Source organism: Heterocephalus glaber, unplaced genomic scaffold (assembly GCF_053883595.1).
Source record: "Heterocephalus glaber isolate CG9 unplaced genomic scaffold, H.glaber_assembly_v1.0 deba00001463, whole genome shotgun sequence".
NCBI lineage: Eukaryota > Metazoa > Chordata > Mammalia > Rodentia > Bathyergidae > Heterocephalus > Heterocephalus glaber.
This window is the reverse complement of record NW_028258310.1, coordinates 14,277,851-14,305,446: the sequence shown is the minus strand read 5'-3', so window position 1 is coordinate 14,305,446 and position 27,596 is coordinate 14,277,851. Positions and strand designations below refer to the sequence as shown.

Genomic DNA, 27,596 nt, shown 5'->3' with positions numbered 1-27,596 from the left:
TTGAGGCCAGTGTGAGTGACTTAGCAAAACCTTCTCCTGAAATAGAATAAAAAGGCTAGGGATATAGCCCAGTGGTAGAGTGCCCCCAGGTTCAATCCCCAGTACCGCAGTGGGGCGGGGGAGACAGACAGACAGAGACAGAGAGAAATTAACCTGGTATCACCCTCTGAATATCCATCTGACCCCTCATGTTGGTGGTGTTCATCTGCAGAGTATATAGTCAGGCAGAGGGGAAGATCACAAGCATTAAAACACTGAAAGTCTGTGAATTCAGCTCCCACCAGCTAGCTAACACTAGAACTCTCAGAACCTCAGTTTCCACCTCAAGAAAATCATAACATCCATTTCAAATGGTTGCTCCTAACACAGAATGGACCCACGTAAGGCCGACTCACTAAGGTTACCCCAGAGTCAACTTAGACCACCTCCCTGGCTGCCTCCAGCTAGAGCATAATTCAGGTGAAGCCAGATTCACACCTTTGGGGAGCTGGCTCGGGAGCCTTGGCTCTAAAGACTGGGGGACAAATTTCCTTCCAAGGAGAGGTCATCTAAGCAAGTTCTTCCCATGACTACCTGAGGCCTGATCCAGACTGGGAATTGCATCAAGGGCACTCCTAAACCAAGCTCGTCCCAAACTTTCTTTTAAAATGCCACCTGGTAAGGAATCATAAAACACAGAGCTGAAAGGGGCTGCAAAAAACATCTGGTCCAATGTCTTGTAATACAAATGTGGAGCGTAACACTTAACAAGAAGAATGGACTTTTCCCAAGGTCAGTTTGCAAGGACTAAACTCCAGCTTTCCTGATTCTCAGTCCCAGCACTTTGTATTCACTATGCTGCCTTGCCTCTTGCCCAGGATGTTGTAGTGAGTTTCTCAAGCTAGGGTCAAAGGCCTCCAAACCAGAGGGCAGCCTAAAGAAGCCCATTTGAAATATGAGCACATCTACATCATGTGTGCTGTTTTGCCACAGGGCCTGTTCAGGGCACTTTCAGACCCCTCACTCAACTGCTGTTTCATCTGAAAAGCAAATAAGCATTTACATGGTCTCACAGTTTTTGCCAATTTTCAGCCTCAAAGGGCAGTTTCCCAAGATTCCAAGTAAAACACAGGGACAAGCTACATAGGCAGAATAAAAACTAAGGCAGTAATAAAGGCATCTTTAAACTGTAACACAAATGGTATAAAAAAGATGAGCATAGAATTGTCAACAAGTGCCTCTACACTCCAGGGGTATTGTTATCCAAGAACACCATTTGCTCAATTTGACCAACTCTTTTGGTTCTTGATGTGTTGGGGTTTTTTTAACATTTTGGATCATTTCCAAAGGAGGAATAAAAGATTATTGGACATTTTTGAAGCTCTTGATATTTAACATTAATTTGCTTTCATCTATATTTGTCTGCAAGTGAGAGAAACTACCTCTAGCCGAATTGTAAGTAGGACTTTGTTAGCTCAGAGAATGGGAAATGTAGAGGTAGACCTGGTCTCAGAAGCCTCCAAGGACAGATACTCCTGGCAGATCACTCTCCTCTGCCTTGACACTACCTCTCTGCATCTACAGTCACATCTTTGTACTCAACTGCTTTAAAAGTAGTCAAATTTGTACCAATAAATAAATAAATAAATAAAAGTAGTCAAGTTTGGTACACAACACATTTTAGCTTGTTTGGTACTTGACGCCCAACCTATAACTTGTCTATGTTGATTGCCTTGTGACTCAATACCTTCCCAGCCAAAACTATTTCTTTGGGACTCATTGTTTTTGCTACTTATCACACCTCCTGCAACCAATAACCATGAGTACTGAGACACCACTGTATTGGCCTCATTCTATCCCTTTGCAAATTGGCTTCTCCATGATGTGGACTGAAGAAGGTGAATCCTCCAGTGTGCTTAGCAGGCAATAGAGGCCACTGTAGAGGGGAAAAAAAACTTAACCAGACACAGAATTAATAAAAAGGGTATTAGGCAGTTCACAGAACTTCAAGGAGGGCTGGAAAGCCTGATTGAAGGCCACCATTGCCAAGAACAATTCCCCAAATGGCCAAGTGCTGTCTTCCAGCCTGACCTTCATGGCCCTGAGCACAAGGTCTCTCTTGGCCCTTTAACCTGTTGCTGCAGTTGGAGGTCAACCTGCTGTAGGCTCCACCACCTTTATACAGAGGAAAAGGAGTCTTCCTGGTCCTCTCTTTGAATTGCTAACTCCCAATTTGAAATGCAAGTCAGGTACACCTAATTGACAAAGCCTAGATCCTAGGCTGAAAACACCACTGAAAAAACTGGCACTTTCAACTTCCTAATTTTGAAGCAAATTCTAACACCTACCAAAATGTAGAAGGTGAGTGAGTTTTCAAAGACAGAAAGGGGTTCAGATGCAGGTCATTCAAAAGAATTATAAATAGATGCTATAAGAAACTTGACAGCAGAGAGCTCGGACTTAACAGTTCCAGCTCTGCCACCCCAGAAAAGAGAGTCTTTTTCATGATCACCGAGTTCAAAGCCTGACACTGAGTAAACATCTGCTGTACTGAAATGGTCCAGAGGCTCAACAAATAAGGCCTGATTCTAAGTCCTAAGACTTCTTTGTGATTAATACTGATAAAATTAAGACAGAATTAAAGTCCTATGTCTCTCCAGTTTTTTTATGTCTAATATATTTTTTCCCTGAACTTCTGTTTAATGACAGGTAGATTAACCTGCCTCACTTGTGTTTAACTTCTATGACTGTCTAATTTCTTTTTGTGAGGGGATGAATGGGGATATAATATTTCTGAAAAACGGAAACCTGGCATTTTTAGAATGGAAGTCTACTGAAATAGAAAATGAGATTCTTAGCTAGGAAGAATATTAAAAGGATATAAAATTGCTATTGACACTAAAGATACATTAGCAGGGTCAAAACCGGGATCAAAAAGAACCCAATAGGTAAGACAGCTAGCAAATACAATTCTGAAAAACAGATCAGGAATTTGAAATGCAGTGCCTCAAAGAGTTTTCACAGGTAGTGTGATATTTGATAGCAGCAAGCAGCTGATGGAAATTTTTCAATAGATGCTGAAATTAGTTTTGCTAACACATATTCCTACAGTGAACATCATTCAGACTTGACTCTTGCGAAGTTGCCCATGGAGATAAAATGGAGAGGGCAAATTGATATCATTCTTAAAAACAGTGGGATGATCCAGGAGCCACTGCCTTCCTGCATCCATCCCTCTCTATTTGCCTCAAATCAATTCCAAAGAGATTGTAGTGGGGAAACCCTGAAGGGGTCATCTTTAGTTGTCACTTAGTCACCCTTACTTGGTAACAGAAATAGGATGTAGTAACTTCAGAATTTTTTCTCATTTCTTATACTCCAACTCCTCTGTGACTACTACTGTCTGTTTCTCACCCAGGGAGAGGGAGAGAGCTGAAAAGACAGAAAATTTCAAAGGTGGATAAAGTAACTTTACTCAGGATTCTAGGTGCAGATAAACAATCTCAGGATTCTTTGGAATTCGAGATCTCAAAATACCTAAAATACAGGACATAATCATAATAAGGTGTGGTTAAAAGAATTTTAGTTGCTGTGATCTAAAACATAGAAGTCCCAGCAGCCATTTGGCCACATATGATAATTACAGTAATTTTACCATTTTAACTGCAGTAGTAGATTTGAGGCCATCAATTCAGCAAAGAAGAAAAGTTAGTCAAGTGAGATGTTAATACTGATTAGACCAACTTATCCTCCAAAGAAAATTTGCCTGTGCCTACACAATTTATCTGTTCTGTATGTAAGGACCTTTTCCATTGTAATTTGCAAAATTTCTTCTTTAAGTGGTCGGGGGGTATGCTTAGACAATTGGTAGTTTCTTGGGAATTTAAAGGGTGGACCTTGGTCACAACAGGATCCATGAGTTCACAATCATCTGGATTCTTTTTCTTTCTTTCTCTCTGTCCTGCCTGCTGTTACTTCATTCTCAGGCAGGTCCATTTCAGGAGCCAGATACTGGCAGCCAAAGCCTAAATCAGTATTTAAGCTTTTAATCTCAGAGAAATTGAGAGTATCGTCTATGGAAACTCTACCAATTAGCTTTCCTTGGCTGTTGTGTACATTTCTGAGCAATTGCTGTGCTGGAGTGTAAAGATACTCTGATTGGCTGAGACTAGGCCAAATGGCCACCCCTGAAACTGAAGGGCTGGGCTGGGTCAGTCCAATGGCACCATACGGATTGAGCAGAATTACTAGAGAACAAAGGAGAGAGGGTTCACAAAAGGAAGAGATCCTGTACAAACAGAGGTCTCAGTAAGAATACACTTATGTCCTAAGTACATTTTTAGAATTATTAACATTTTATGCACGGGAGTTAAAAGCAAAAAGGAACCAAAATTCAATGCCTTATTATTTCCCATAACCCTTTGAGTTTAAACCATGATTTTACCAACTCACAATTGGTCTATCAGAATCATGCCCACAGCTTTTAAGGCTCCATTTAAATGCTGCCCCTTTGGAAAATCTTCTCGGTTGATCCCTGTCTGAGAGTCAACCTACCTCCTTCTCTGTTCCTGTAGCAAGATTCCCTAGGCACTTACACTGTCCTCCCTTTCCATCTCATGTACATGCATGGTTTTACCTTATGTCCTCTCCCTCACCACCACCACCAGAGTCAAAGCTCAGAAAACACAGACAATAAAGAGCAAGAGAAGAAGGGAGAGTCAATAACCACCTCGGAGTGTGTATTGCCTCTGTTCTACCTGTTTCTCTCTCTCTCTCTCTCTCTCTCTCTCTCTCTCTCCCCCCCCCCTTATTTCTTGGTTTGTCTTTCTGGACTCAGAGTCCTAAGTAAAAAATAAATACTGGATCTGCAGATATTTAATGACTTTATAGAATTGATTGTAGTATCTGACATAAACTTTCCCCTTGCTCTGATAAGTAAGACTTCCAAAGAATAAAGGGATTAAGATCAGCTGTGTTGTCAGGGGAAGGGGCTTCTGGACCACCATCCATCCCACCATTCCCAGCCCAGAGGAAGAGGCTTCTAAGCCGCTGTCCCACCACTCCCAGCTCAGAGAAGGTGAGATGCGGAGGCACCACCAGCACCCTCCCCTCAGTCAAAATGAGAAGACACATAAACAAGTCTCAAAACCAGACTTCCAGATTACTTACAGCAACCCCAAAGGGAAATGAGATGGAACACTCTGATACTCAACAACCTGGACTCCCTAAACTGGCAACAAAAGAGGATCAGTAAAAAAGTAAAATAAGAAATAATTTCTCAGATAACAGGAGAAATTGTGCCCCTAGTGCAAGACACCATTAATAAATCTAGAGAGAAGCTGAGGAACATGATGAAATCCCAACATAGGAAACAAATGGAATCCATAAAAAAGATGCAAATAGATTTCCAGGAGATGTAAAACTCCATTGAAAATCTATACAGCAGAATGAGCCAATGTGAGGACAGAATTTCAAATATAGAAGATAAGATTGCAATTAGTGACCAGGAAAAGAAAAATTGCTTCAAAATTGTAAGGGACGATGAGAAATCAATCCAGCAGCTGCTACATGATGCAAAGAAGAATAAAATAAGACTGATTGGAGTCAAAGAAGAAACAAGAGAGAGTGCAGATGAAATAAAAAAACTGTTCACAAAAGTAATGGCAGAAAACTTCCCAAAAAGGGGAAAAGAATTTGACATACAGATAAGTGAGACATATAGGACACCAAATAGCCTTGATCAAAAAAAATTTACACATAGGCATATGATTGTTAGGATTCCAGAAACTCAACAGAAGAACAAAGTTCTACAAGGAGTTAGAGAAAAGAAACAAATCACATACAAAAGAAAGCCCATCAGAATCACAGCAGACTTATCAATGCAAACCATCAAGGCAAGAAGAGCTTGGAGTGACATATTTCAAGCCCTAAAGGAAAACAGCCTCCAACCCAGATTGATGGACCCTGAAAAACTGTCTTTCAAAATTGATGGAGAAATAAGATATTTTCATGAAAAAGAGCACCTTAGGAACTTCATGAATACCAAGCCAGCAATCCAAAAAATTTTAGACAATACCCTAGGAACAGACATTGAGGATCACAACCCCAGAAAGCACAGCAGAATGAACCCATCAGGCACGACAAGAAATTAAATGTAAAGGGGGAGAAACCAACAAAAAGAAAAAGTCATGACAATGATAAGTCAATATGTATCAGTTATAATCATCAATGTTAATGGTCTCAATTCACCAATCAAAAGAAATAGACTGGCAGAATGGGGCAAGAAACAAAATCCAACACTATGCTGCATACAAGAAACACCCTTAATTCAAAAGGAAACTCATAGACTGAAAGTTAAAGGGTGGAAAACAATACTCCACGCAACGGGACCCCCAAAAAAAGCAGGAGTAGCTATCCTCTTTGCAGGTCAAGTAGATTTCAAATGAACACTGATTAAGAGAGACAGAGAAGGACACTACATCCTTGTAAAGGGAGCAATCCAACAGGAAGAGATGATAATCATAAATATCTATGCACCAAACACTAGTGCACCCAACTATATAAAACAAATACTAACAGACATGAAAAGTCATATATGCACTAATACGCTTGTAGTAGGGGACCTCAACAACCCACTGTCACAAATAGATAGATCAACTAGACAAAAAATAAGTAATGAAATACTAGAACTCAGTCGAACTCTTGAACAAATGAATTTAACAGATGTTTACAGAGTGTTCCGCCCCACAAAATCAGAACACACATTCTTCTCAGATGCACACGGGTCTTTCTGCAAAGTAGACCACATACTCGCACATAGAACATGGTTAAGTAAGTGCAAAGGAATTGAAGTTATCCCCCATATATTACCAGACTATAGTGCGATGAAATTGGACATCAATAGCAAAAGAAACTGGAAAAATTCCATAAACATGTGGAAATTGAACAATACACTTCTGAATAACCAATGGGTCACAGAGGAAGTTAAAGAAGAAATCAGACAGTTCCTTCAATTAAATGACAATGGCAATACAACATATTGGAATCTATGTGACACAATGAGAGCAATCTTACGAGGGAAATTCATAGCAGTGAATACACACATTAGGAAAACAGAGTGAGCCCAATTAAACAACCTGATGCTGCCCCTCAAGCTTCTAGGAAAAGAAGAGCAGGACAAACCCAAAGCTCATACAAGGGAGGAAATTATAAAGATCAGAGCAGAAATCAATGCAATGGAGACTAAGAGAACAATACAAAAAAAATCAGTGAAGCCAAGAGTTGGTTCTTCGAAAGAATCAACAAAATTGACAAACCCTTAGCCAACCTTATCAGAGAAAGGAAAGAAAAGGCCCAAATCCATGCAATTAGGAATGAAAAGGGTGAAATTATAACAGACCCAGCAGAAATCCAGAGGATCATCAATACCTATTTCCAGAACCTATATGCAAATAAGATGGAAAACATAGAAGAAATGGACAGATTCCTAGATACATATGAATTACCAAAGTTGAATGAAGAAGATCTAAAAATTCTAAACAACTCAATATCAACCAATGAAATTGAAAATGTAATTAAAAACTTACCAATTAAGAAAAGCCCAGGCCCTGATGGCTTCACTGCTGAATTCTACAAGACATTTAGAGAGGAGCTGCTGCCACTACTGTTTAAACTCTTCAGTGAAATTGAAAGGGAAGCAATACTCCTGAATTCATTCCTGGAAGCAAGCATCACCTTGATCCCCAAAGCAGAGAAAGACCCAACTGAAAAGGAGAACTATAGGCCAATCTCACTAATGAACATAGATGCAAAAATCCTTAATAAGATACTGGCAAACAGAATGCAGAAGTTCATCAAGAAGATCACACACTTGCTCAGGTAAGTGGGATTCATCCCAGAGATGCAGGGATGGTTCAACATACACGAATCAATAAATGTAATACACCATATCAATAGAGCCAAGGACAAAAACTATACGATCATCTCAATAGATACAGAAAAAGCGTTTGACAAAATCCAACACACATTTATGATAAAACCCCTACAAAAAATTGGAATAGACAATCTCTACCTCAATCTGATAGAAGCCACCTATGAAAAACCAACAGCCAATATCATACTAAATGGTCAAAAACTGAAATCCTTCACACTAAAATCAAGAACAAGACAAGGATGTCCACTATCACCAGTCCTGTTCAACATACTTTTCAAAATATTAGCCACAGCAATTACACAAGAGAAAGAAATAAAAGGAATAAAGTTAGGAAATGAAGAAGTCAAATTGTTATTATTCACAGATGACATGGTACTCTATATAGAAGACCCCAAGAACTCCACCAAAAGTCTTCTAGACTTAATAACCAAATTCAGTAAAGTAGCTAGATACAAGGTCAACACACAAAAATCAATAGCTTTCCTCTACATGAACAACAGACTCACTGGGAGAGAAATAGGGCAAATAATTCCTTTAACAATAGGATCCAAAAAACTGAAATACCTAGGAATCAATCTAACAAAAGAAATCAAAGACCTCTTCTCTGAAAACTATGGCACTCTGAAAAGAGCGATTGAAGATGATATCAGAAAATGGACAGACATCCCCTGCTCCTGGGTAGGAAGGATCAATATAGTGAAAATGGCCATATTTCCAAAACTGCTATAAAGATTCAATGCAATTCCAATTGAGATCCCAGCAGCATACTTCACGGACCTTTAGAAAACAATCCAAAAATTCATTTGGAACAAGAAGAGACCCAGAATATCAAAAGCAATTCTAGGTAAAAGAGACATGGCAGGGGGTATCACAGTCCCCAACTGGAAACTATACTACAAAGCTACAGTGATAAAAACAGCATGGTACTGGCAAAGAAACAGACCTGAGGATCAGTGGAACAGATTACAAGATGCAGAAACAACTCCAGAGACACTCAGCTATCTCATCTTCGATAAAGGTGCCAAACACCCTCACTGGAGGAAAGATAGCTTCTTTAATAAATGGTGCTGGAAAAATTGGGTTTCAACTTGCCAAAGATTACAATTAGACCTATATCATTCATCATTCACTAAACTAAAATTGAAATGGATTAAAGATCTAAATATTAAAATAGAAACACTGAACCAGCTGGAACAGAGGTTAGGTAGAACTCTTGAAGACATTGGTATAGGAAAAGATTTTATGAACAAAACCTCAGCTGCCCATGAACTAGCACAAACAATCAAGTGGGATCTCTTCTTATTAAAAAGCTCCTGCACAGCAAGAGAAACCACCAGCAGTGTGAAGAGACAACCCACAATGTGGGAAAAAATCTTTACCTGCTGTTCCTCAGACAAAGGCCTACCATAGCAAATCTATAAAGAACTTAAAAAGATCAGACCTCCCCAATTTAAACACCCAATCCAAAAATGGGCATCTGAAATGAACAGACATTAATAGCAAATAAATACATGAAAAAATGTTCAACATCACTGGTCATTCAAGAGATGCAAATGAAAACAACACTGAGATTCCACCTCACTACAGAAAGAATGGCTGCTATAATGAAATCAACCAATAACAAATGCTGGCAGGGCTGTGGGGAAAGAGGAACACTACTCCACTGCTGGTAGGAGTGCAGACTGGTACAACCACTGTGGAAATCATTATGGAGATACCTCAAAGAACTAGGACTGGAAGTCCCATTTGATCCAGCTATTCCCCTACTGGGTATCTTCCCCAAAGAATTAAAAGAATCATACCACAGTGATATATGTGCACCCATGTTCATAGCAGCACAGTTTGTAATAGCTAAAACTTGGAAACAGCCCAAATGCCCATCAACTGGAGACTGAATAAAGAAAATGTGTTTTTTTTAATAAAATGGGGTACTGCTCAGCCATAAAAAATGAGAAATTAGAGACATTTATAGCTAAACGGTTGCACATTGAGGTGATACTCTTAAGTGAAATAAATAGGACACACATGTATAAATATCTAAGTTTCTCTAGTGTGAGAAACTGAAAGTGTAAATAAGGACTAAAAGTTATAATACATGATGTGAAATAGGAAGAAAAGGGGCAAAGCAGAAGGGGAAGTAGGAGGGGTAGGGGAAAGGAAAGAAGGGAATGGAATTAATATGAGAAAATGGAAAAATGGAAACAAAGTCTTTATATATAGGGAGGGATGGAGGGGTTGAAGGGAGGGCAGGGGAAGAGGGAAAAATAAAAGCTAAGAGAAATTATGTAAAGGTGCAATTTTCCAATGATCAGTGTCATTATATTGCATACCTAAAATGTACCAATGATTAGAAAGAATAATTGATAATGTGAAATAGGAAGAAAAAGTCCAAAGGGGTAGGGGAATTGGGAGGAGCAGGGGAAAGGAAAGAAGGGACAGGAAAAATTATGAGAAATGGAAAAAATGGAAACAAAGTCTTTGTAAATAGTGAAGAGTGGAGGGGTTGCAGGGAGGGCTGGAAATTGGGAAAAAATAAGAACCAAGATGCATCATGTAAAGGTACAAGTTCCCAATGAGAAATTTAAATGTATTGTATACCTAAAATGTACCAATAAAAGAATTTTTTTAAAAATTCAGCTGAGTTAGTGCTCAAAAATTTTATACCAGATGGAAGGTGATACATTTAAACTATTGCAAAAGAGAATTTGTTTTAACATAAACTACAATTCTGTCTGGCTTACTAGACAGTCAAGACCCTCCTACCATCATTTGTAACTGGTTTCCAAGTCCTCTGAAGATGGGGCTCTGGATTCAATGTTATCAAGTAAACTTCTCCCCCAGCTCTTTGATTTCTTGGCAGTTCCTATAGTCATTTGGGTTTTTATTGCTGCATCTCCTTATCACCAGAAGTCCATAAACTGCAATTATAATCAAGTTACATTTACAGCAAAAATGACAGGTGTACAGCTTATAGAAGTTTGCTCTGTGCCCACTTCGTGGATCTTTAACTGACCTATCACAGGGCTCCCCTTTGTTCTTATAATGCATGTTCTAAAAAGAAAGACATTTTCTTGCATGTTTTAAGGATATTTAAATGAAGTGGCCAACTCAGTTTTTAGGCTTTTGTCAATTCTGACAAGGCTATTCAAAAAGTAAAAACTAGAAGAATCATATTTCAACCACTAATTGCAATGCTTTCAGTTTTACTCCTAGCAGTGGCACTGTCCTGTTTTGTCAATGGTGTTTTTACCCTCGGGCTGTGTGTGATTCTGTAAATACACATCAAAAGAAGAGTACTGTGAGTTCACTTGATTATCCAGGGCTCTTAACCCCAGAATAAAAGATCAACTGACATGCTTTGTTATAATTTATCCTGTTCTCAACCATCACAGTTTCACTGTCCAGAGTCATTATTAGTTGAGACTAAGGTTATGGCAGTTTTCTGTAAAACTAAGAGAAAAAAAAAGAAAATGGAAGTTCAATCGAATTTATTTCAACAAACATTTTGCCTCTTTCACAGAGCACATTAGACTGGGCATTGTGGGGTTTTCAAATTTGAAAAGAACTAAGATAATTAGTGTTTACATTGACTACTGTAAGCATCATTTATCTTTTCAACAAATATTTACTTCTCAGCCATTGTGTGCCAGACATTAGATCCCATCTCTACTCTCCTGAAGAGTGCAATCTTCTCAGAGAGAGGTTAAGTAGTAAAACATACAAATGGATAGGAATGTTAACGTGGGATGGGAAATAAGAAGAAAAAGGCCTGAAAGCTCTGATCTATTTGAGGAAGGATACTTGGGACAATGTTTAAGGAAGAAGGACTTAAAACAAAGATCAAAAAATAAAATAAAATAAAATAAATTTCCTTTCCCTGTACCTCAAAAAAAAAAAAAAAAAAACAAAGATCAGGGCTCAAAAACAGTACTTCCCTGAGGGATTGAAGAATAAGTAGGGATAGTCAGCTAAAACATTGGGCAAAAGTATCTGAGGCAATTGGAGAAGCAGCTTGTGCGCAACTCTTGAGGAAGGGGAGCTGGGCATAGTGGTACATGTCTATAATCCTAACACTCAGGAAACTGAGGTAAGAGGATCACAGCAAGTTAAAGGCCAGCTGGGCTACATCGTGAGTTCAAAGCCAGCCTGAGCTATATAGTATACGGAGACCTTGTCTCAAAAGCAAAGAAAGAAAGAAAACTCTTGAGCAAGAGACATTGAACTGATAGATCTCATGAGCTTAGGCTTTTAAAGAAGGGAAAAGTAGTCAAAGGAAGGGGTGATGGGACAGGAACCCACAAATTTTAAAAACAATGGGAAGCCGCTGAATATTAAACAGGACCAGTATGGTCCAATTTACAGTGATCTAAAGATCATTCTGGCCACCTTGGTGAGAAACACAGAGTGAGGACAATGTGGAAATAGGGAAACACGGCAAAGAGACACAGAAGTGACATGTTTGAGATTTATTTTGAAGACTCAATTCCCACTATTGTGGAATCCATAATGCCTATAGAATTATGGATTCTATGGATACCTATGGAATTACAGATTATATGGATTGTATGGAATTATGGATTATATTATTATGGATAATAACTATGGAATTATGGAATTAAGTGGAATCCATAATACCTATGTCCTGGAACTATAAAAATAAAGGAAAACACGTATGTAATGAGTTCATAATGACACTTGACACACTGTAAATGTTCAATAAATGTTAACTATAATTGTTTTCATTATTTTCAGGAATCATTTGAATAAAATCTCGCTTTCTCCATATTGAGAATGTTCTAGACAGTGCATCTAGTTCACAAATTAAAGTATACATTCTCTGTCTAACACTGAACCAAATGCTGTGGGGGACACAAGATAAAGAGGAGATAGGGTTCTGGCACTCAGACAAATCCCAATTTCACAGGTGGATAAGATGAGTACTTTTAGAACAAATAGAAGTAATGCTTTAGAAAAAGGGACCCAAGCTGGGTTGGTTTATCCCAGAACTCAGGGAAGCCAAGGCAGAAAGATTGCAAATTCAAGCCCTGGGCAACTTAGTGACTTACCAAGACCATGTCACAAAAAAAAAAGTCTGGGGATGTAGCTTAGTGAGAAAGAAGGCCCTGGGTTAAATCCCCAGTACCACAAAAGGAGGGGATCCAAAGGCCCCTTAGGTAAGAATCCTCTAATTGGAATCAAAGTCCTAGTGTGAGCTGAATGCTATTTAAAACTCATGTTTAGGCAACTGCTTCAAAACAATAGATTTGTGTAAAGAAAAGCCTCCAATTTTTTTGCGGCGGGGGAGGGGGTACCAGTGACTGAACTTGCGCTTGCACAGCAGGCAGCGAAACCACTGAATTAAATCCCCGGCCCCCAACCTCCAATTTTTAAGTAAACTCTAAATAGATATTTGAATATAACTCGTCTAATTTGCACATTAATATATCCTACCTAAATCTGTTTCTGACCATTAGCTGAGCACTAAAAGCAATCTCTTAATTCTGTCAGTGAAACAAAGATGCCTCAAGAAAAATAAATTGGCAAATATGCCAAAAATAAATAATATTTGCTTAGTACCTGTTGTGTCCCAGACCCCATGACATAGGTGTTATCCTCTGTTTCATGGAGGAGGTACTGCAGCTTACTGAGCTCCGGGAATGTCTGAGTGGTTACAGAGATTGGGAGTGGCAGAGAAGGAATTTTGAATCCAGACTTGACCACTATGTGAGACTGTCTACTTTCTCTAGTCAACAATTTTTAGAAACGAAATTTATGAAGTATTTCTCTGGAAAATAGCTTAACTACTTGCAAGGAATCCATGAATGCTTGACACTATGGAAAACTATATGGATATTTGCCATATGTACAATTATGTAGAAGAGTTCATAGCCTTCGTCAAAATCTCAACAGGGCCCAGGACACCAAAATGTTAAAAAATGACCTAATTTAACAAGATTTAAAATGTATATACTTGTAGATATAATAATTTCACTTTGTGAAACTCAGTCAAGTATCTAACATAATTTTGCTCAGATACTCAGATATTGCAGCATCGTTTATAAAAGAAAACATCAGAAACATCCCCAAAACCCATCAGTGGAGATTCAGTTAAATAAACAATGATATATCTGTACAACAAAACATTATAGCTATTTTTTAAAATGAAAGTGGCTCTAAATATTCTAATATATTCACAAAGTACAGCTAAATGAAGAAAGCACGTGGCAGAACATATCTACATATTCAAAATTATATCTATACACGTGTTTGTATAGGTATATAGGTTTTTATATCTAGAAAAATCTAGAACATTATTCTACAATACAAATATAATATGAGCCCATATAAATTTTAAATTTTAGTAGTCACATTAAAAATTTAAGGAAAAGTAAAATTAATTTTAATAATATATTTTATTTAATCTAGTATATCAACATATTAGTTTAATATGTAACCAATATAAAAACTATTAATGAGATATTTTACATTGTTTTTTCATATTAATATTTTTTAAATCTCTTCAAAATCCAGTGTAGATTTTTCATTTACAATACATTATAATTCTGACTGGCCAAAATTTAAGTACTCAACAGCCACGTGGGTGGCTACCATATTGGACAGTGTAGTCTAAAATCATTTGCATCAAATTATGGACCAGGTTGTCTTGCCTAGGAAATGGAATTAAAGAAAAAAGCAAAAGAAAAATTTATATTTTCTTTATACATTCTGTAGCATGTAGCTTTCTCTTTTAAGAGGCCAGGAAGTTGAGGCTTGTAGACATTAAGTATCTTATCTGCTCAAATTCCCACTGCCAATAAGGGCTGGAGCTGGTATTTGATGCAATTTGATCCCAAACCAACATTCTTGGCCACTCTGCTATGTCTGCTTTCCTTCCTAGGGCATTAACTGGGCCCTATCTTATCCTAATGAATTAAAAAGACAGTAAAAGAAAAGGAAACATTCTTTCTGTTCCCAGGTTACTGGAAACTACATGAGTTCAGAACTATAAGAATTTTTTTTTAAAGTGAATGTTATATATTGAATGTATTTCAGAAGAGGGTCTGATAATTCAGGACTTGCAATTTTCACTGACGTGGTTACAGATGCAACTTGATCTTCATATTATTCTCAAACCAATTGAAAGGAGGAGGAGAAGCAATCTCTTTATGAAACAATGAATTATTTTCAAGTCTTGAAGAATATCAGTGAGCACCTTATTCTGAGGTTATGAGTCTTCCACATCTCCAGCCTTGAGGTTTCCTATGCACTGGACTGGTTCTCCTCTGACCAGAGCTCTACTTTCTCCTGACAGATATAAATCCAGCCTAAAGCAACCTGTGAGAATTACCTGAATGGCTGCATGTGAACTTTAGAACTCTCCAAGGAACCATATTTGTTCTATCTACAACCTGAGCCTCTAGGTTTGGAAATCTTTCCTACCCACCAAAAGCTGATCAGCTGGCTTTACATATTTGTGGATAAAGAAAGCAACAAGATGTGTCATTTAACCTTCAGAATGACTACACAAAGTTTGGATTATTATTTCCTTTTGACAGATATGGCAATTGAAGCTTAGAACAGATAGGTTTTGTTTTGGGGGGTTTTTTTGCAGTCTTCCAGTTGCTACATGATTCCAAAGTCTGTGACTATTCCTCAACACTGTGCTGCTTTCTAGGACAAGAAAGGCCAAGAATAAGTATAAAGCATCCAGATCAAAGTATGAATGAATGAAGTTCAGTCATTCTTTTAGTCCACAAGGATTGACCAGAATGCCAGCCATGACCTGCCATGTGCTAAGTGTTGCAGCAAGAGCTAAAGAAGAAAAATATATGATGTTACTTGGCCCTCACAAAGTGTTGATTATCAAAGCTATCACATCTAGAATGGCCAGGCCTAAGGTCAAGTCTAGGGACATAACATGACATAATTAGACATAACATGAGGCTTGGGACAGTCCAGGAGTAATAATAATAATGATAGTGACTAAGTTTTTGATCATTTGCCAGGTTCTAAGGATGGTATATGGACCATCTCATTTAGTCTCACAACAAGCATTTGCAGTTGGTATTATTATCATTGTAGAAAAGACTTGGCCCATTGTAGAGAAAACTGGGCCAAAGAAAAATGAAAAAGCTGGATGTGAGTCCAGATCTTTTTCTCTTCAAAGAATATCCTTTTGGGGATTTATATCCAGACTTTGTTTAAATCTTTATTTTTCTACTCATGATCTGATGACTTTGCCATGTTATTTAACTTAGCATCAATTAATCTTGAAAAGAAAAGAGAAGAAACCTTTGACACTAAATTTTTTTAAAAAGAAAAGGCTATTCTCTTAACCATAGGGAGGAGAAAGGACAGAATATTCCAGAATCTAACCCGGATAGCACAAGCTTCATTACTACTCTTCAGGAAAGATGGGTTTGTTTGCCACCTCCTAAGGAGATGAAAAGGTATTTGAAGGATGTGGCCCCCTTCCATCATCACCACTACCCACCCACAATACTTGACTTGTTTCAGGGTGCTATTCACATGGCAATCGCTGGTGACTACACAGAGACACAAGGGTCCTTTCCCAACCTGAGCTCTCTCAAGGGATGACTGTCACAGGAAGACAGGTGTCTGCCAGACCCTATCACCCCAGAGGCTGGCATCTGCTCCTCTGCAATTGCTCCTATATCTTTTTGTACCCTTCCAAGAGATACAGGGGATGGTTAAATTACATTTATCCCAATGGCCTGGCATCATAAAAAGTCACATGTCCTATCTGGGAGAAGGATTTTGAAGGAAAATGAGGTTGGCAGTGTATAATATCCTGATCCTACTTTGAGCACCATGGGGCAATACTTTCTCCTATTTGTTGCTGTCTGCACAGTGCCAGGCACACAGCTAGGCATGAGGAGCATAAGAGCACTCAAGATATGAACCCTGCCCTGACAGACATGTAAACAAGAAATTAAAATGTAATGTAATGAGGGTTATGCTTGGAGAAGGAAAGGGGTTATACAGTAAAGAGTGTATGTGCTTTGGAGTCAAGAAAGGCTTTTGACAGTATATGACATCTCACCTGGGACTTGAACAATGAGTAAAAGCCAGTTGAATAAATGTCAAAAAGATTTCAGAGTAGAAGAATCACATGTACAAAGGCTCTGAAGCAAGAGAGAATTCAGAAATCAGAAGAAGAAAGAACTAAAGAAGCTAAAGATATTGACAGTGGCCTTTAAGCCATATTAAGGAATTTGGACTTTATCTAGGGGGCACTGGAGAGACTGCTTAAGAGTTTGAGCAGAAAAATAATATGATGATTTGAGAACTGGCATTTTTAATATTAGTTTCCACAGCATCCAAGAAAGACAGTGGATCTGAAACCCGCTAAACTTCTCTCCCAAATATTTCTTTTGCAGCTTCTCCAATTTCTTAAGCTTTGCTGGTGTATGTGGTAATTGTCAAAATGTCCCTAAATAGGTTTATCCTTTTAAGAAGGAAGAGAAATTAAAATCGCTATTGGCTCTCATAGGAGGAAAGAGATGGTGCTTCCATCAGGCCATAAAAATAACTAGTCTTCCTCTACTTGAGCTCATTTAACCACACTTAGGAGTTCTTTATTTTTCATTTTGACATTAAGACAAAATTGTTACCTTCTAAATATTTCAGCAAGAGATATATGGAAGTGGTTCTGCTACATCTTAAGACATGTATATGACAATTATGGAAGCTGTGAAATACTGGGAAGGGAAGAGAAGAATTGGGGGAAAAAAGATGTATCTATTTTCTATGCTATAAAACAGTTTATCACAAATTTAGAGGCTAAGAAAACACACATGTATTATCTCAGTATCTGTGGTCAGGAGTCAAGTACAATTTAGCTAGATCCTCTGCATATAAGGGGTCAGCCAGGACTGGGCTCTCATCTGGAAGTTCAATTGAGAAAGGATTCACATCCAAGGTCATCTGTCATAATCAGAATTCAATTCCTTGTGGCTGTTATGCTAAGAGGTGAGGCTTCTTGCTGGTATAAACTGCAGGCTACCTTCAGCTCCTAAGACAGTGTCCAGGGCTCCTTGCTATATGAACCTCCTAGCATGGCGACTTACATCTTCAAAGCCACCAATGAAGAGGCCTAGCAAAGTGCCTCTGGCAAGATGGAATCCTACATATCATGAAGTAATCTCAGTAGTAATAGCTCATCACCTTTGCTGTTTTGTGGGTTACAAATAAATCACAGTTCCTGCCTACACAAGGGCACAAACAGCTTTGCTTATGACAGAGTCTGTCTGCCACAAATGGACAGGGGAACCTTAGGGAGAAAGCATTGTATCTTCTCCATTCATATAAGGTGTTTTTGCTGGAAGTATGGAGTACATGTCTGTATTCTGGTGAGAAGTTTCTGTTCTACTTCTAGTCTCCTGATAGCTTTTACCATAAACAACTATAGAATTTAGCCTGATACTTTCTCTCAAACTACTGACAGGATCATATGGCTTTCTCCTTTCCTCTGTTAAAATGATGCCTTCTAGGGGTGGATCTTCCAGTGCTCAACCAACACTACCATCCCTATAATGAAACCACTTTCTACATCCTGCCAGATCTGACTTCTAATACTTTGTTTTGTTAAACAAATTTCTATCTATGGTCATACTTTTTTCTTCTATTATCTTTATCCAGTTTTAGTATTAGCACAATGTTGATTTCCTAAAATGAGGGGAGAAGTGTTCTTTCTTTTTTCTGCTTGAAATGTTTGATATAATTTATCAGTTGAAATGTATACGAACCTGTTGTTGTCATATAGGTAGGTTTTCAAGCTAGGAATATACTTTCTTTAATAGGTGCTATTCAAATTTTATATTTCCAAAAAAACAAATTTTATATTTCCTCCAGAGTTAGTTTCATTAATTTCTCTTCCAAGGTATTTCTTAGAAGTTGTCAAATTTATTTCAAAACAGAATTTTGAAATATGCTTTCTATATCCTTTTAAATTCTGTAAAATCTGTGGTAATGTCTCCTAGATCTTGATATTTTAATTTTAAAAATGTATAATTGATATTGTGTAATAAGAAATAAAGGTCTGAAAGATCAGGGGAAGTGGGAGGGGTAGGGGAAAGGAAAGAAGAGAAAAGAAAAAATATGAGAAAAGGAAAAAAATGGAAACAAAGTCTTTGCAAATAGGGAAGGGTGGAGGGGGTGAAGGCAGGGCAGAGGAAGGGGAAAAAAATAAGAACCAAGAGACTCAAGTAATGGTACAAGATCCCAGTGATGTATGTAACTGTATTTTATACCCAAGATGTACCAATAAACTTAATGGGGAGAGGGGGAACAAATGGACAGGGGAAGGAAGGAAAAGTAATGAGCAAGAAGAAAAGAAAAATGGAGAAGGAAAATATATCTATGTATATGTAACATTTATTAACCATGTCTTGTATGTAAGTACTGTGCCAGTGACCTTTACATGCATATTATGGTTTAATCTTCTAAACCCTATGTGGTGACAAAAGAAAAATTAGCATTCAGAGAAGTAAAGCAAGTTCCCCCAAATCAGTGTAAAAAATAAAACCAGGACTGATACTTGTTTCTATTTGACACCATAGACCAAGATTTAACTACTGTGGTATAGTGTAAGAGGAGTGAGGTAGGGCCAGGGTTTTAGCTCAGTGGTTTTAACGCTTGCCTCGCAAGTGCAAGGTCCCAAGTTCGATCCCTGGTACAAAAAAAAAAAAAAAAAAGAGAGAGAGGTAAGGAAAATAGAGAATGGAAAGCAAGAGAGAGCAGAACTCTCAAACCATATGCAAATTTGTTCCTAAAGGAGTTGGCAATCAATAAGATAACCTGCAGGTCTACTATATTTTGGTTTCAGCAAGAACCACCAAATTAAAAAACATAAATTTGAAGTAAAGCCAGTAGGACCACAAATGAGTTGCATGTTTCTAAACCTTTTTCTGGCTCACCTGAGTTTTCTGGGGTGCTTTTTTTTTTTTTTGGTACTGGGAATCGAACTCTGGTCCTTACACTTGTGCAGCAGGCAGCGAAACCACTGAGCCAAATCCCAGGCCCCTCACCTGAGTTTTTCAGAACCTGTAGCCAAACCCTATAGCCAAGCTGAGCTCCAAACCTCAGAGACACCCAGCTCACCCAGGCAGATTCTTTTTTATTATCATTATTAATTTTATTGGTACATTTTAGGTATAAAATATAATGACATTCATCATTGGAAAATTGCACCTTTACATAATCTTTCTTGGTTCTTATTTTTTCCCCATTCTCCTGCCCTCCCTTCAACCCCTCCATCCCTCCCTATTTACAAAGACTTTGTTTCCAGTTTTTCATTTCTCATATTAATTCCATTCCCTTCTTTCCTTTCCCCTACCCCTCCCACTTCCCCTTCCCCTTTGCCCCTTTTCTTCCTATTTCACATTATCTATTATACCTTTTAGTCCTTATTTACACTTTCAGTTTCTCACACTAGAGAAACTACTTGGCATTTACACATGTGTGTCCTATTTATTTCACTTCAGAGTATCGCCTCAATGTGCATCCATTTAGCTATAAATGTCTCTAATTTCTCATTTTTGATGACTGGGTAGTACTCCATTTTATTTTTAAAAACCACATTTTCTTTATCCAGTCTCCAGTTCATGGGCAATTGGGCTGTTTCCAAGTTTTAGCTATTACAAACTGTGCTCAGGCAGATTCTTAAACACATGTTCTGCCAAATTCCTGTGGGAGCACATCTGGGCCCAGGCAGCCAGGTCAGGGCTTGAGTTTGTTTTTCACAGCTCATTTGTGGTGTCCCATTCTATTTCTGGACTCTGTGTCCTTCCAGATGACACTGGAGCTCAATTTCCCAATAGCTGCTTTAATGAGATGGCTCCCAAAGTGCTGCTCACTGTCAGTCCTCAGAAACCACCATTTTCCAACACCTGCTCTAAGCAGGACGGCTGGATGTGGCACACCCCTGGCTCTTCTCGGGACTGGCTGAGTCTTTTTTCTTAAAGAGACAGCTGCAAATACCAATGAAAGCCTCCCCACCCCACCCCTGCCGCAGGCACAAAGAGGAGGAAAGGAAGGTATCTGGAAATCAGATCTCTTTTGCATCAACCCAGGGCGAGCAGTTCAGCTACTCCAGTGCCTACCCCAGCTGCCTGTCCTCTGACTTGACAAAACTCCTGGCTGGCTCCATCCCTACACTTCTAGCCCACCTATGCAGGAGAGAACTAAGCAAAACCATTTTTTTTCTGTTGTTCTCAGCCAACTCTGCTATAGTCTCACCCTCCAATAAACTTATACTGAGTTGCAACTTTATGTAGAAGCACTAGGCCCTCGGCAGAGTGTCAACAGAAACAGAAAACTGTGTTCTCACACTTGGGACAGTTTTCTGGCTCCGTGTTTTCCAATTGTGAGGGTGTCCATAAATCCATGCTCTGTGCCTCAGGTGTCTTACCTGTAAAGTGTAGACAGTAAGAGTTTCTACCCCATGCACTGTTGTGAGGCTTAGACAATGCTACATTAGAACACGATCCCAATTGACCATTCACTGGGAATGGATGGTGGTAGGCTTACTCTTAGGCCATGTTTGGCCTTCTTGCGGGGCAGCTCCAGTCAAGCCTTGATGTCACATCTATTTTCCCTTTGAGGAGAGGAACTCTGACAGCCTGACAGCCTTGTTCACCAACTGGTCTTGCTATCTAGAATAGCATGGGCACATACAGGCAGTTAGTATATTTTGTTTGACTTTTATTTTACAGTTGAAGAAACTGTCAAAGAGGCTGGATGACTTACATAAAGCCACAAAGACTATAGCTGGGTTTTGTATGAAAATCACTATGTCTATAAAGCCCTTATTCTTTCCACAACCACATTCTGTCATTCATAATCATTTATTGAGTTTAACACTAATTATGTGCTCAGGAAAGTGGGTCTATAAAGATTGGTAAGATTTCATTCCTACTTTCAGGAAACTGGGATTTCAATTGTCTTCAAGAATTCATATTCTCTATATCCAATTGTTTGCAAGTATTCGTATTTCTGGAGTCATATCCCCTGACTCTGAATCTAAGCAAGTCCAATGGTATAAGTCCTTGGTAAATTTTAAGCCAGGGATACCTTTCCTATCTCCTAAATTAAGATTATATAAATGACCACTGAAGTCCACTGACCTGGTCTCTTTCCTTCCACTGCATTGGCTGAGTGTGTTCATAGGACATTGTTGCAGAAAAAAGTTAAATCTGTATGAACTTGGGATAGCCAAATTCCAGATTTAGCTTTCCTAAAACCCTTTGTCATGGTGGTCCCAAGGTGAGTCTTTATGTATAACTCCATGCCCTCCTACTCTTTCCCCTAGCTATTTGCAAAACAAACGGTGCTTAAATTAAAAAACTAGACAGGGTAAGATATTCTGAAAGCAGAAATCATTTCAGTAAATGTGTTCTGATTAGAAACATTAATTCAGAGTTTATCTCATTTTCCTTCCTGGTTTTGTTTTCTGTAATAGTCAGAGGCAAGAAGTAGTTAGAAGAGAAGGGTTGATTTTTAAAAAGAAAACTCTAAATTCACTAGCTGAATTCCACAGGACCGTGTGAGCAATCTCATAATAATCCTGGCTCGATAGGAGAGAAGTTGTAACTAGTTCACTTAGGGTAATTATAGGGCAGCTTGCTGCCAGGCTTTAAAGATAGACTTTGAAATGTTTCTTTTTTCACTTGCCTCCTGCTGTGTGTGGGGAGAGGCTCCAACTCCTGGGATGCTGGCCAGAGCTAAAGGGGACCAACTGGAGAGAGACACCAAGATTTGTTTCATGTTTTCCTATACTCAAACTACTGGGAACACAGATATTTTACCATCGCGGTCTCCTGTGGAAAACTCAAGCCCAAAGTAGGATTATGACAAGATACGTTGTACAAACCTTCAGATTTTGTGGTAGGACAGCGGTTCCAAAAGTGTAGTTCCCAAGCCATCAACATCAGCTCGCCTGGAAATGGTTAGAAAAGCAATTCTCTATGACCATACACCATACACTGGAGTTTACGGACAGGATTGTGCAGGATAATTTATGATGGTGAAGGCCTGGAAGTGGCCTAAATGCTCCTCCCTCATGGATTGGTTAAACAAATGATGGTAATTAATAATTATGGAATGCCAAATTCAGCTAGAGAGAATGAGATGGGTGTGGACTGCCATTGGAAAGATGTCTATGATGTACTCTTAGGTAACAAAGAAAAGCAAATTACAAAATATGTGTACAATATGACCCAAAAAACTACATATGTGTACAGACACATGTATGAGTACACAGAGAGAAAGCTTTGGAAAACATACATCTTGTTCATCTAGGGAAGGGAGGAGCTTATAATGACTACCATGACTCTGTGTTGCTGTGTTAACTGTGGCTTTTAGCTTCAGCTTTCATCATCTGTCACCAAGAATAATCAACAGTTGGCTGTCTCATCAAGCATTCCAGCCTGTCCACCCCCCACCCCACCCCACCCCAAAAAATAAAGGTGGCTTCTGGGGCTGAGATGTTCCAACCAGCACAAATTACATCCCTACTTCCAAAGCACCTTATTTCACTCTACCCCCATTTACTTTCCCCTTCTACTAGATTAAGCTGAGACAAAGCCCATACATCACACTCTTTCGTCTGAAAACACTTCATTGGGTACCTTTTAAAAAATAAGGATTCTGGACCAGGGACTTATTTCAGTGATGCTGCCACCTGCCTCGAAAGTGCAAGGTCCCAAGTTCAATCCCCGGTAGCAAAAAATAAATAAATAAATAAAGATTCTATATTTTTAGTATGATCTCAATAACGTTAGCACACCTGAACTTCCTTAACATCAACTATGCAGTCATTGTTCAAATGTCTCCAAAGGCCTTACAGTTTTTTACTACACTTGATCTTAGCCAAAAGGCCAAGAAGCAATGGCCTTATAATTTTTTAATAAGTGGTTTGTTTGAATCAGACTCCACCAAGATCTATAGCTGGATATTGCTGTTGGTTGATATGCCTCCTAAATCTCTTAATCTGTAGATCAGTGGTGACAAACTTATAGCATGTATACCCCAGCTGACTGTTTATCATTGAAAGCTCTAAAAGATTCACCAACACTGCTCTAGGTCTTACACACACACACACACACACACACACACACACACACACAAAAACATAATACACGTATCCCTCCTTTTTTTCATGCACTATATTTATTGGGAAACTAGATCATTTATGTTGTAGTTTCCCACTTTCTGAATTTTTCCCATTGCATTCCTGTGGTGGCATTTAATATGTTTTTCGGTCTCTGAATTTCTCATAATGCATAGATCTATGTGCTGTCTAACATAGTGGCCACTAGCTTCACATGACTATTCATATTTAAATTAATTAAAAGTAAATTAAATTTGAAATTCAGTTCCTCATTACATTAACCATGTGGCAAGTGTTCAATACATGTGGCTACTAGATTGGACAGTACAGAATAGGACATTTCCGTCATAGCAGGAAGTTCTATTGGATAGCAATGCTTCTAGAGGCATCATTGGGCCCCTCTGATGATTGTTATTTTTCTCATGTATGCCAAAGAGCTAAATGAGCACCCTGAAGTTTGTATTACTAAGCAAACTCAGGTAATGTAATGTAAAGTAGCTAGTATGTGCCAGATTCTACTCCTGCCTGTTTTAAATGGCAGTACCTGTGTTTATAGAAGATGACTAGGTGTTTGTAATGAGTGCCTGTAGTAAGTGTGAGATTCTGTGGTGAGAGAAGTTCAGCACCTCCTCAGCACACAGCACCCATGACTCTTCACTGCCTCTACAGAGGGAAATTGAGGGACTCAGTGTTAATCTATAAGGCTCAGTCTTGTGGTTATTAAAGAACATGCTGATTCCAGGATATCTCTAAACACTCGTCCTTTTCTGAAGCTGCTGTAAGTTTCTTCCTGACTGTATTTTTTGGGATATGTATGTAATAAGCACATTTCGTAGCATCCTAAAGTCTTCTCAAGTTTGCTTCTGTGACTTTGCAAAGCCCACAGGAGCCATGTCAATACAAAGTAGATGAATATTTCCAGCCAGTCAGTGAAGAAGTCTGAATAGCTGCAGAATCTAGCAGGAGCCTTCCCCAGTTCCTAAGAGAACCTCAGCCAACTTATGAGGAATTGGACAATGTGAGATTGTGATAACAGAGATATGGAAAAAATGGAGTTATGGAACCATGATTCATGGTTCCATTCATTTGAATAATACTTATTGAGCCAGATACTATGTGGGGCAGTAGGGTCAATGGTGAGCTATATAAACGTTTCTGCCCTCACTAAGTTTACAGTCTGGAAGAAGCAGACAAATAATCAGGACACTTCAGTACTATTTGACAAATACACTGACAAGAATACTAGCCAGTGTCATAAAGGCAAGTAGAAGAGATCCCTTATCCTGACATGGACATTCAAGGATGTAATGTTTACACTCATATCTAAAAGACAAGCAGCAGTTGGTCAGGAAAAGAACAGGGTTGGGTGTAGAAAGAATATTCTGGGAAGAAATTAAGAATTCAGAAAGTGTGAGGCATCGCTAGTACAAAAAGATGCTCAGAGCTGGACATGGTGGGTCATGCCTGTAATCCCAGATCTCTGAGTGGCTGAGGCAGAAGGGTCCCAAGTTTGACCTCAACCTGGGCAATTTTGCAACTTATCAAAACCCTGTGTCACAATTTAAAAGGGCTGGGGATGTAGCTCAGTGTGTAGGCTCATGGTTCAGTGTTCAGAGTAAGAGGACGATGACCAGAGACAAGTGGAGAGATAGATAAGAACAGAATAAATCCCAGCTGCATGAGCTGAAGCCAATTATGCCTTCTCATGCCTCAGGCCTCAGCCCTCTTCGCTTTCGTACCCCACCAAATGGACATAATATCATGCAATGTTGCCATTAAAGCCTAATGGCATAACAGACGCAAATATGTGTTTCAAACTGTGACTTACAATCCCAGTTGCTGGCAGTGGCGCTAGGCTGGAGTAGTCTTTTGTGTTGGGAGTGACTGAGATTGACAGGGAGTTCCGGGGTGGTGTGTTGGAACCAGCTTCTCCCAGTTCTCAAGAAGAAGTAGTGTGTACCTCTTCCTAACTCTATATTCAGTGATGTAGTATTAGTAGACAAGGAAGAAACAATGAAAATGAGCAATTGCTACAAAGCAGAGCCTTCTTTTAAGAGTTGATTTACCAGCACAGCCCAGAGTGAGGGTAAAAGCAATGAGAAGCATAGGGACCATGGGCAGCAGTAATTAGAGAATATCTACCCACGGCCAAAACCAAAAAAGATCTTGGCATGATTTTTAAAAGCATGATTATATCAACTCTTCCTGCCATATGAAAGAGGCCCACCCAAAACCAGCCTCTAGGAGTCCACTTCCTCATGCCAGCCTACTTCCTGGCATGCCAGAAGAGTGGCAGTGACACCCAGATCATGGAAATGAGACTGGAGCCTCCCAGACCGACAGCTGCCGAGACCTGCTTTCTTTGGCTCCTGTGGCTAGCAATAAATTGGGTTTCAATGCTCTGAACAAGCAGAAAAAGATAGCTCCTTGCTCTCTTCTGCTCCCTTTGCTGGAGCTGCCAGCTGGCATTATTTGTCACTCATCATGGTTGCCTGCAGCGGAGATTATACACCTCGTGTAGAAGGTATATTGGAAAAGAAATCTTCAACAAGCAGGCATCTCCAAGGCAGATACACATTGGAAAAACTAAGGTGTTGATAGAACTCAGAGCATGTTTAAAATAATGGAGCCTTTTTTCAGTACTAGAGATTGAGCCTAAGGCCTTGTGCATGTTAGGCACGCACTCGACCGCTAAGCTGTATCTCCAGTCCATAAGGGAGCCTTTTTAAATGATGGCTTAGAAAAATAAAATATTTATCTGTAGCTAGCATGCCTGAAGCTTCAAAGAAACAACTAGCTGGATATGGTATAGTTTTATGTCAAGAGTACTGTTGACAAAATATTGAAATTTGAGCTGGGTTCAATTGACATCATTTAATAATTATTCATTTGTTTAACAAATAAATGAGTGTTTACTAGGTGCTGCTACAATGTAAGTCTCACAAAGGCAGAGTTTATGTCTGCCTTATTTATTGTGGACACTCCGAAAATTTTGGCTGAACGAATGGATGGCATCCCTTTGCCAGTGTAGAGAACATGAAAGTGAGTAAGTCATAGCACCTGCTGTGACAAACCTCCCAATCTGGTGGGTAGACAGAGAAGTAAGCCAGAAATTACAGTGCAGAATGATGCATGCTATGATAGGGGAAGTATAGGGTACAGTGGCTCACAGAACAGGAGACACAACCCAGCCTTGGAAGAGATGGGAAGGAGATTGGAAAGGCCTTTTGAAGCCAAAGAAGGATAGAGGACAATGCCAAAGATACTGGCACCTATCTAGAAAGAACTAATTGTTCTGCAGTATCTTATGTTCCTAAAGAAGACTATTGGCTCTATCTCAGAGTGAAAAAGCATTGCAGATAGCTGCTGGGATACTTCTGTGGCCAATTGTTGGTGATGTTTTGCATGTCTCGGGCACTTTCAGGGATTTCTCTAAATTCAGCTGTTCTACTGAAAGAAATGATCTAATGCCCAGAGTGACATGTGGATCTTTAACACCTTTGTGGTACACAGCTGCTCACTCCTTCCACAGAGTCCAGCTCTCAGACTGGC

General features: G+C 39.1%; 1 protein-coding gene and 1 pseudogene across 10 annotated transcripts in view; one reads left to right on the top strand and one right to left on the bottom strand.

Moving 5' to 3' along the window:
• The window catches only part of Sh3rf2 (SH3 domain containing ring finger 2), a 220,453-nt gene that overhangs the window by 117,919 nt on the left and 74,938 nt on the right, over window positions 1-27,596 (top strand).
• On the bottom strand, window positions 23,575-23,823 carry LOC147826677 (U2 spliceosomal RNA; annotated as a pseudogene).